The sequence below is a fragment of the Dysidea avara genome, chromosome 1 (assembly GCF_963678975.1).
Source record: "Dysidea avara chromosome 1, odDysAvar1.4, whole genome shotgun sequence".
Taxonomy (NCBI): Eukaryota; Metazoa; Porifera; class Demospongiae; order Dictyoceratida; family Dysideidae; genus Dysidea; species Dysidea avara.
The window spans coordinates 46,927,447-46,937,589 of NC_089272.1; the positions used below are offsets into that span (position 1 = coordinate 46,927,447).

A 10,143-nucleotide genomic window follows, 5' to 3' on the forward strand; every position below is an offset into this window, starting at 1 on the left:
TCGGAAGGCCAAGTGTTGCCATCTCATTGGTTTTTTGAGTTTACAGTCTTTTTGTCCAGCACTTTTACCATCTGGTGCTGGGGGTGGTGGCAAGGGGTGCAGGCACCCCGGGAAAAAAAAATGAAAAGTACTCAAGTATCGTCACTAAGTCACCGGTCAAAGATTGGAAAAGGCTCTTGGTCTAGTCACAGGTCAAGGCGAAATTTCGGCTGGTCAAGACTTTGATAGCGGTCACAGGTGTACCTACAGCGCGTACCTACGTGACACCCCTCGTCTCACCTGGCTATAAGTGGCTATCGTTTTGTTCACCCAAGTTGAGTCCATAAGCGCCTCATAAAAATAATTACATATAGCGATTTCAGGGTCGTGACATCATGGAAGAGAGAGGCATGAACAAAAGCAGTAAGCTGTCTAATAAGCTGAGTAGACTGCCATTGTTTGAGGTACAATGTGTGCACTTGTATTACCAAGTACTATGTTTTTTTATGTTTCTTGTCTACCCCTGGGAATAGTATAATTATGAACAGAACATGGCTTACAATTCAGCCTTAAGTGACCAACATTAGGGCTTGGAAATTGTTAGGTACAACATAGTGTACTGCCATTAGGCCATGCAGGTAAACTTGATACTTGTTTCTCAACCATGGCATGGGAGGGAGGTCATTTTATATATGTATACCTATCGATGCTAACCCTGTACTGCCCATACAGGCAGCTAGGATGGTGATCAAGTGGGGATTTACCAAAGCAAATGTTATCTGCAGGAATACTGCCGCTACCTGTAAACCAATTGTCATTAGATACAAAATAGAAAATTTATTGCAGTGGCCCACGTGCACACCTGGCAGGATATTTTGTTGGTAGCTAACCCCCAAATCTCACCTACCAAGCCTGTACTGGGGGTTATGGATGATAGGTGTGCTGAACAAAATACTCACAAACCACTGCAAAAGCAGGTTATCCACTATGCAGAAATTAGCCTTCTTATTTAAAGTTATCTGGAAATATTTTTTTCTGTGCTGTAAGGCCAGACTTCTCCGGGTCAAAATGTGTGCACACATTAATAGAATTTGAGGCGAGAGGATGAATAGTAATGCAGGTGGGAATGAGAAACAATTACCAAGCTTGCATGTGCGTGTGCATTGATTTTGGGGTTATGCAACTAAACAGATACATCTGCTTAATGTGACCGAATTTTGGAAAACCACCCATATGGAAACATTTGACACCTAAAATATTTAATGATCAAATCACAAACTGTATAGTACAAATCTAATTCTTGACAGTTTTAAGTCATTCTCAATACCTTAAATTACAATAAAATACTTGAAATATTTTCAAAACTGTGTCCTCTTATTAGCAACCCATCAAACATGAAAATTCTAATCATTTCACGTGCGCCAATATGGGTTATTTTCCAAAATTCAGTCACTTATTAGAGTTTATTAAAGAGCTTCAGAAGAGTCAACCCTTATAGTATATTATGTTATTATGTACCAATGTGGGAATGCGTAGCTCCAAAATCTGACTACCTTTTTATGTAAACACTTAGTACAAGGGGTTTATAAACACAAAGGCACCTAGCAGTGATTATAAAGCTCCTGTTACAATCACAGACTAACAGATTACTAGTGCCAGCATTGGTTTAGAAGATACAAAAGGCCTGTGTCCCATATAATGTAAAGGTAAATCAGACAGGCAGTCTTTCCCCTGGTCCATCGCCTTACTATAGTTTACTGCTTATGAGGCATTGTATCAGTTAGTCTGTTTGTCCAACAACTGAATGCCTCATTCACAATAAGCCAATCATCACTTCTTGGTGTTAGCCTAATGACAATGCTGATAATATTATAGGATTCTATAAGAGCCTGATTGCTGGTATTGAAAGCAATCAAGTGTTTGTTATTGTGCATTCTGTTGATACTAGACATCACTGAGTCCGTGTGATGAAAAAATAAGCAGAGGTAGAGGAATGAACTATAAGGATAATTTAGGATGGGACTGGATGTCCAGAACTTTAAACACATTGCCTGCTCACCAGCTACGTAAGTATTAATGTGTTCTCCAGTATTTACATGGCTGTGTCACAATCATTCCAAACAAAACAAATGTGTACCAGTAACATCATTGCTATTGTTTGTCTCTTCATTTTGGAAGGCTGCATGACCATTACTGGTCAACACAGTAGTTTTTTTTATGAGACCAACTTATAAGTACTTACTGTGTACCTCATGATCAGGCCCTGTAGTAGCACCTTTGCTTCGCTCAGGCGCCATGACACAAGGCCATCTGGTTACTAAATTAATTAGACCCCTGTGGTGTGAAGTTTTTTTGGTGGATTTTTGGAGGTACCTAAGTTACTTAGACCCTTTTCATGTTTATTACGCACACCTGCACTAGTACTGGCAACGCATCAGTTAATTTTAAACCCGTAACTGTTGTTGGTTTAAAGTAATTTTATGGTTAAATACATTTTTGTCATATCTTTAGAATGAAAACTCTTTCTTAATGATGTTTGAATGATGTACTGGCCATTTGCTGCTGTATTCGGAGTGATCATCAGTCTGACCAGACACTGCAATTAGTAAGAACACACAAAATAACTATTGTAATTATTCTGCTCATACAAATTATGTATAATTATGTTAAAGAATAGTGAGAGGATTGGGAATTATCGCAGTGGGTTTGTAATGTCAATCAACAAAAATCAATTTTAATTTAGAGTAAAACATACTGAACAACCAGTCATTCTCGACATTACGTACATGCATGCGTTTAACTCATGTTCAATGTTTCCTCAACCACACAGCTGTACTTCCACTAAAACACAAGTACCTATATATTGAGATACTATAGTAAAGCAGTTACAAACAGTATACAGTGGAACCTCTATTTAACGGACACTTTGGGACCAACCAATTTTGGTGAAATTTTACTGTTATAAGGAGGTTGTCCTCTTTCAGAGGTAAATTGTATTGGTAAAGGTCTATAGGGACTTCAGTAACTGTCCTTTATAAGGAGGTTAAATGTACAGTGTCCTTTACAGGGAGGGTCCATTAAAAGAGGTTCCACTGTAGCCACATTCACATATTTATACACGTAGACATGCGTGTATCACGTGTAGTTATGAAAAGTAGGAGCTAGTATGACTACTGATATCATCATTGCACTTTAATAGTAGCGTGGTACACCTTAATTTTGCAAATACAGTAGTAATATATAATCGCACTACTATGTATGCTGGAGTTGCAGTGGTGTTCTATAGGCATATGTAGTCATGCAATTATCAGTAGCTGTAGGTGTATTGCAGTCTGCAGGTATGCATGAATCAATGTACGTAGGTTGCTGTTGAAAATTATGATAAGACTGATATTATGTATTTAACGAAGCTGGACTTCAAAAATTGTATAAATATATTATATCGTTTTTCTAGTATTGATAATATTTAAATAGGAGTGGCAGCTCTGTCTTTGTGACAGTTACTGCCTGCAGGCTTATACATATGGAGCCACACCCACTAATTGATTGGTATTAAAATCCATGTGATTATATAAATGCACTGTTATCGTAAGAGTTGTAGTCTATAGTCTAACAGCAAGCCAACTTCTTTTGTGAGCTACGCCCACTTATTAGGGATGTGTGATGTTTTTGCATGGTTGGAGCTAAGCTCATTTATCAGTAAGAATTTTTTAAGTATGCATGAAGCAAAACACATTAATTTTATATATGTAGTTGTAAACTGACTTTGAAACGTGCCTACTAACCAATCGTTAGTTATAAACCTTACCTGTTGCATAGATAATACAGATAATTTATTGCATTAGATTGGCATTCACACCAGCATATTCTTTATTTCACTGGTCAATAAATGAAAAATTCCATGATGTGTGGAATACATCTATAAATCTCTGCAGCAACTTGTGGTATGAAACTTGATGCATGACGCAGTGACGCTTTATAAATTGAACTGTCATGCTCAGTATTGTCCTAATTTCCTAAATCATCTTTTAGCTGAAAATGACTGGAAGTACTTTATACATTTGCAGTGATATTAAAATTGCAGCAGGAATATAATCACACTAGACTAATTTGACCACAATAGTGGCCGAAAAAAAAAAAAAACTGGAAGTGTGACATGTACATAGATTGCACCATTCTTTTGCGATGCTATTGGCATGGATTATTACTGAGACACACATACAAAGTCTCCTGCTGCCACACCACTATTTCAGTGCAAAGGCATATCAATTAGAGATTATAAGTGCCCGTGCTAAAAGGGTCTGGTACACTTCCAATAGGCAAATTGTGACAACACCCAGCAGGAAATGTGAAGTGTTGATTACACCACTCAAAATGGCAACAAGCACATGTATGGATTTGTCATTTCATGCTGAATGCAACTGACTGAGCAAAAGCTTTGCACATTTCTCGAATTCCATTTTTGTAACAAAGGAGTGGGTGTCAAAGTTTCTTGTAAGATGAGTGGTCTTTGAGTTATAGCACTACACAGTTGGAACAGTTGATAATTTGTACAGCAACAATATGGCAAATTAGTTACAGGTGCTTAATGAATCATGACCGAAACAAGCTACTAATGTATTCACCATGAACTGACAAATAAGATATAGTACTTTTCCTGTACTCCTCCATGTGCTGAAGCGAGCTGTTTTAACATGGAAATTATCACGACAACCTATCACACTGTAAATTAGCACCCATAACTCACATGTCATTTGCTGTAGAAGTATAATATATAACTTCTTGAATTCTTCTAGTGTTTTCCAATCTTACTTAGTATACACATGCATACAAAGTACACAATACTTTAAAAGTGCTTAAAATACTTATAAGTACTTTATGTACTTAGCAAAAAACTTACAAATACATTGGGAAATTTGAGATAAAGCCAGTACTTTCTAATTTGTACTGAAGTATTAGCTAGTTTACTCGTGTACTGAGACCCATGCCTGTAGCAAACCCTTTTCAGCTTGGGAGCCTTTACATTAAAACACTGGTCTGGTTATGCGAGACTAACAGGTACACAATACACACACACACAAAGCAAAACCTTTAGCTGCCACTAGCAGTCACACCCACCCAGTGAACCAGCACTGGGACACCTGTGTGCCACTCAGGTGCTTCGAGTCAGCGCCAGCAGATCTTCCTGGGGCAGGACTAGTCATCTGCAGGAGGCTGTACCATGCATGTCTCACAGATGAAGGTGTGAGCACCCGAAGTCCTACTTGGACTTTCAAAGACATGAACAGTTGGTATTTGTTCTCCAGTTTAGCTGGGTGGGTTGCTACCCTAGTTGACTTTCTCATTCTCTAACTACAAGACTGCTATATACACTTAGTTTGTAACCTTAGTCATTTCAAGAGCTTCAATCACAAGTCTAATAAAGCATGGCAGCACAGCACATTCAGCTGTAAGTTGCATGACCCCAAAATCAATGTACACTCTAAGGCCAGATTAATTGTTTCTCATTCCTAACTGCATTACTTACATCCTCCTGCCTCAAATTTTATTACTCACATGCACACGTATTTTGATCCGCTAATTTCTGCATAGTGGATAACCTGCTTTTGCAGTGGTTTGTGAGTATTTTGTTCAACAATGAACACCGCACCTATCATCCGTAACCCCCAGTACAGACTTGGTAGGTGAGATTTGGGATTTAGCTACCAATAAAATATCCTGCCAGCAGTGCCAGGTGTAGGCCACTGCAATAAATTTTCTATTTTGTATCTAATGACAATGGGTATACAGGTAGCAGTAGTATTCCAGCAGGTAACATTTGCTTTGTTAAATCCCCACTTGATCGCCACCCTAGCTGCCTGTATGGGCAGTATGGGGTTAGCATCGATAGGTGTTAATTTTTTATTAAAGCTTCACAACACAAGTGCTGAAGGTCTGTAGAACACCTGGTCCTACAGCCTGCTCAAAGACATTAGATACAAAGACATTAGCTACATATAAGGTGTGTTTGAAAAGTTGCAGAAAGGAGAAAAAATTCATGACTGGACCTAGGTAGCCTCGAACCTGCAGCCGAGTGTACATATATAAAATGATTTCCCCAGGGGCGGATCCAGGATTTCTAAAAGGGGGGGGGGGGCTAACTTGAAGTATATGTATATGTGTCAGCCAGCATGCATGCAAAACATGCTGAAGCTAGGGAGGTCTGGGGGCATGCCCTCCCAGGAAAAATTTGAACAATATCATGCCAAAATACTGCTATTTGGTAACATTTCAACATAAAATCCTTACTGTTTGTAAGCATTTCAGTGTCCTTTTAATTATATCATTGTCCTACCTATATGTATTGTTGGAAATTGTAAGAGGGTAGATTTTCTGGGGGCATGCCCTGCAGAAAAATTTTGAAAATTGATGCCAAAATACTGCAATTTGGTAGCAAATCCTTAATATTTCAGTGTCCTTTGTTACCTTTTAACTATACCTGCAGTTGTTGAAATTTTGGACAATGTAAGAGGGTGCATCAGTTTAAACAAATGCTACAGGATAATAGATTTCCCTTTATCTGTCTTAGCTTCATAGAACTGAAATAGACTTGGCTGCTACTCTAAAGGTATAGGGGAAGCAAAGTTATCTAGAAATTAATGTTATTGTAGCCAATTAGGTGAAAGTAATTTAGAAGTATTTATAGTCATTAACTGCACCTTAGATAGCACAAAGACTATCATAAGGGTCTACAGTAGCATGAACAGCCCTACTGGAAAATTTTGAGATTTGAATGATTTTAGATTGTATCTGAGAGTACTTTCAGTGGTGCATATGTACTTGAAGTAATTCTATTCATACAGCAAGTACGACTATCACTTATAAGATACTATACAAGTATATAGAGGTATCAGCTAATGAAGGCTTTTGAACTAGACTATTGCACTTCACAATGTGTAGATACATCTTTTAATGCAGACAGATTTGGATAATTTCCATCAGTAGCAAAGCCAACTTAAATGTGTCTTCTGAATGTTCTATTAGAGTAGTTAGGTGACTGCTCTATTAGCGTATCTCGATCTCATGCTCTGCTAGTGCTGATTCAGGCCCATTGTTGTATAATCTTTAACACAAATCCAGTGATAATGCCTTGGAAAGATAGTTCTAAGGTGGGTTTATGTGTAAATGTGTTGTTAGTGACACTATTATATGCTAAGACAGAAAAAGTTCATTGTGATCCTTTCATATTGATCAAGTTAAGTTGAAAAGTGAAGGGGGGGGGGGGGGCTTCAGCCCCCCCCCTGGATCCGCCCCTGCTCCCTCCCACATAGAATCCATGGGCCCATACCATGGTTGAGAAACAAGTATCATATTTACCTGCATGGCCTAATGGCAGTACACTATGTTGTACCTAACATTATCCAAGCCCTAATGTTGATCACTTAAGGCTGAATTGTAAGCCATGTTCTGTTCATATACAGGGCCGGAGCCCAGAGATTTTGAGTGGTCCGGCCATCCATGGACTGCAATGGAGGTCATACTATTTCTTATTGATCTGATGTGATTTTTAGATCATGTGATACTCAACTGCATGTGCTAAGCTAAGCACACACAGCATGCCAAGTTAGGGGGATCTGGGGACATGCTCCCCCAGGAAAATGTTTGAAAATAGATGCTCTGAAATGGCATCTTGAAGCTATTTTACTTGCAAAGCCTCTTTCTCCTTTTTACTAACATTAAGGATATATACTGGTAATTTTGTACTACAGTGCCAATTAATTCAATTTCATAGCTAATTTTACTTTCAAAGTTTCAGTGAAAGCTTAGTTCTTTGAGATACAGAAGTCATTGGGTTTGTAATCGCTAATGCATGCATGACATGCTCACATGCGTGATCAATTAGCCCAATGCAGTGTAATGCAGATGACACACTGGAACTTTTAGGTGATTTGAGGACAATTAACATAGATGTAATGGCTTAGACTAAGTAGAACAGTGGCTATATTCTATACCAAATGCTCTATTAGAGTATTGCGATGACTGTTCTATTAGAAAATATTATGATGATGACTGCTCTATTAGAATATCTCGATCATTTTTTAAATTCAAGTAGCTGAAAAGTGGTCCGGCCAATGCCGGACCGGCCGGACCGTGGGCTCCGGCCCTGATTATTATAATAATATACTATTCTCAGGGGTAGACAAGAAACAGGAAAAACATAGTACTTGGTAATACAAATGCACACATTGTACCTCAAACAATGGCAATCAACTCAGCTTATTAGACAGTTTACTGCTTCTGTTCATGCTTCTCTCGTCCATGATGTCACGAAATCGCTTTATAATGCTGACTCATATATACGTAATTATTTTTATGAGGCGCTTATGGACTCAACTTGGGTGAACAAAACGATAGCCGCTATAAGTGCTGTGCGGAGTTGTGTAGCTACGTGAGTAGGCGTGAACTAGCTGCTGCTTAGCTACCGACAAGTGAGTATAAATTCCTGAGAGAGACATATTATATATATAGGAAGGATATGGCAGTACAAGTTCTGTAGTCGATGTTGAATCTCATAACTATCTCAGTACTTTTGTCAGTGTCGTAGCTACGTACAGTATCATCTATCACAGCACATCGGCGTGATCATTATATCAGTAGTAAGGTATTGGAGTGCACAAAAAACTCTATGTAGCTACATCTGTGTTACTGTTTATAATTGTACTAGCCTACAGTAGTGGAGTTGGATTAGTGTACAAATGTCTCACTAGGGATACTTTATGTTGGTATTTACAGAGAGGTGGCTATCTATACAGGTGGCCATTATGACAAGTTACTATATAAATCAGCTACCTGCATATTATGGCTAAGAAATTTTGGCCTGAAGGTGACTAGCTTAGACAGGTTTCAGTATAATGTAATCAAACCTACTGGTTAGCTATTAGTACAGTCATGTGAGTCAACCTCACACTAATTGCAACAAAAGCAAATGCAACAGATTTTGTTTCCTTTATATTATTATGTCCTCAATGACAGAAAAAACTCCTAAGGGATCCTCGTAGGGGAACAGTGTGAAAATCACTGAATTAAAATCCCCTTTTTACTCCTTAATGGTTTAAAGTTTTCACAGTATCTCAGCTAGGATACTACTTATATCAAAACTTAGTATACCATTAAAAAGCTCTCGCAAAGACAAATCTTCTGGTACTAAAATTATCACCTTAGGAAAATGTGTTAATGAGTTATAATAAAATAATATTATAATTAATAATATACAGGTGATATCTAAGACACTATAGCAAATGCCCTTGTATGACTACTCAATTCCCTTACAGTTACCACAAGCGGGAGTGCACTCAATATTGTGCTTCTTGCATGAGCATCTCACTGTGTACTGCAGTTTGGCAGTTGTATCTGATCACCCGTAGCAGATGTTCAGGAGCAGGAGGTAGCAATGTTTGAAGTGGCACAATCTCCTCTTCACAATTCTGCCATCCCCACTCTCTGGAATGGAGTTTTGCAGCTGATCCTTTCCATTCTTGAGCTTGAAGGTACACGTGAAGGATGTGGTACTTTGCTGCTGCTGAAGTTAGTGGTAAGGATTGTGGTTTTACGTGGGATGTTTTTGAAGCCATCTTTTCGCAGAACTGTTTATGTCTGAGGTAATCTAGTGTGTCAATTAGCATTCCATTGTAGAGAGCTTTCTCTCCCACATCTATCACATCATTTGTGGAAGCTGAATCAGAATGGAACACCTTTGCCTGCTTATGGAGCATACTGCTTACTTTGAACTTGTAAGGGATGTCCCTTTCCAATCCCATAGATGTCATGTTGTCACACCCAAGACTAGCATAGATGAGAGGATGTTGTTGCAGATGTCTTCACCAAGCTTTTCTTTTTATGTGGCTCTGATGTTTCAGATGTGAAGCTTTTGTGTTTTCTTTGCCTCAGGACGAAAGAAGTGGTCATGGGAGTCGAGACTTGCATGGTTGCAGAGCAGAACAATGAGGTCATGCAGTGTCTTCACACATAGGCGGATCTGAGGGGGGCCAAGGGGTGCTGTGCCCCCCCTGGCCCTTCTCTTGCCCCCCTTGGACTCACAGTACTATATTGATACCAGAAATTGGAATCATGCATTCACACTGTATTCAGAAGTATAGAAAGCCAATGGGCAAATAGAAGACAACA

General features: G+C 38.7%; 2 long non-coding RNA genes across 2 annotated transcripts; one reads left to right on the forward strand and one right to left on the reverse strand.

Moving 5' to 3' along the window:
* The first annotated feature begins 323 nt into the window (after nt 1-323).
* On the forward strand, nt 324-2,615 carry LOC136250673 (uncharacterized). The gene is made up of 3 exons (XR_010698636.1): nt 324-443; nt 1,928-2,045; nt 2,491-2,615. It is a non-coding gene; the product is annotated as an uncharacterized lncRNA (long non-coding RNA).
* Nucleotides 2,506-8,368, reverse strand: LOC136250665 (uncharacterized). The gene is made up of 3 exons (XR_010698629.1): nt 8,211-8,368; nt 2,766-2,835; nt 2,506-2,575 (listed from the first exon to the last, which is right to left on the reverse strand). It is a non-coding gene; the product is annotated as an uncharacterized lncRNA (long non-coding RNA).
* Nucleotides 8,369-10,143: the final 1,775 nt, after the last annotated feature.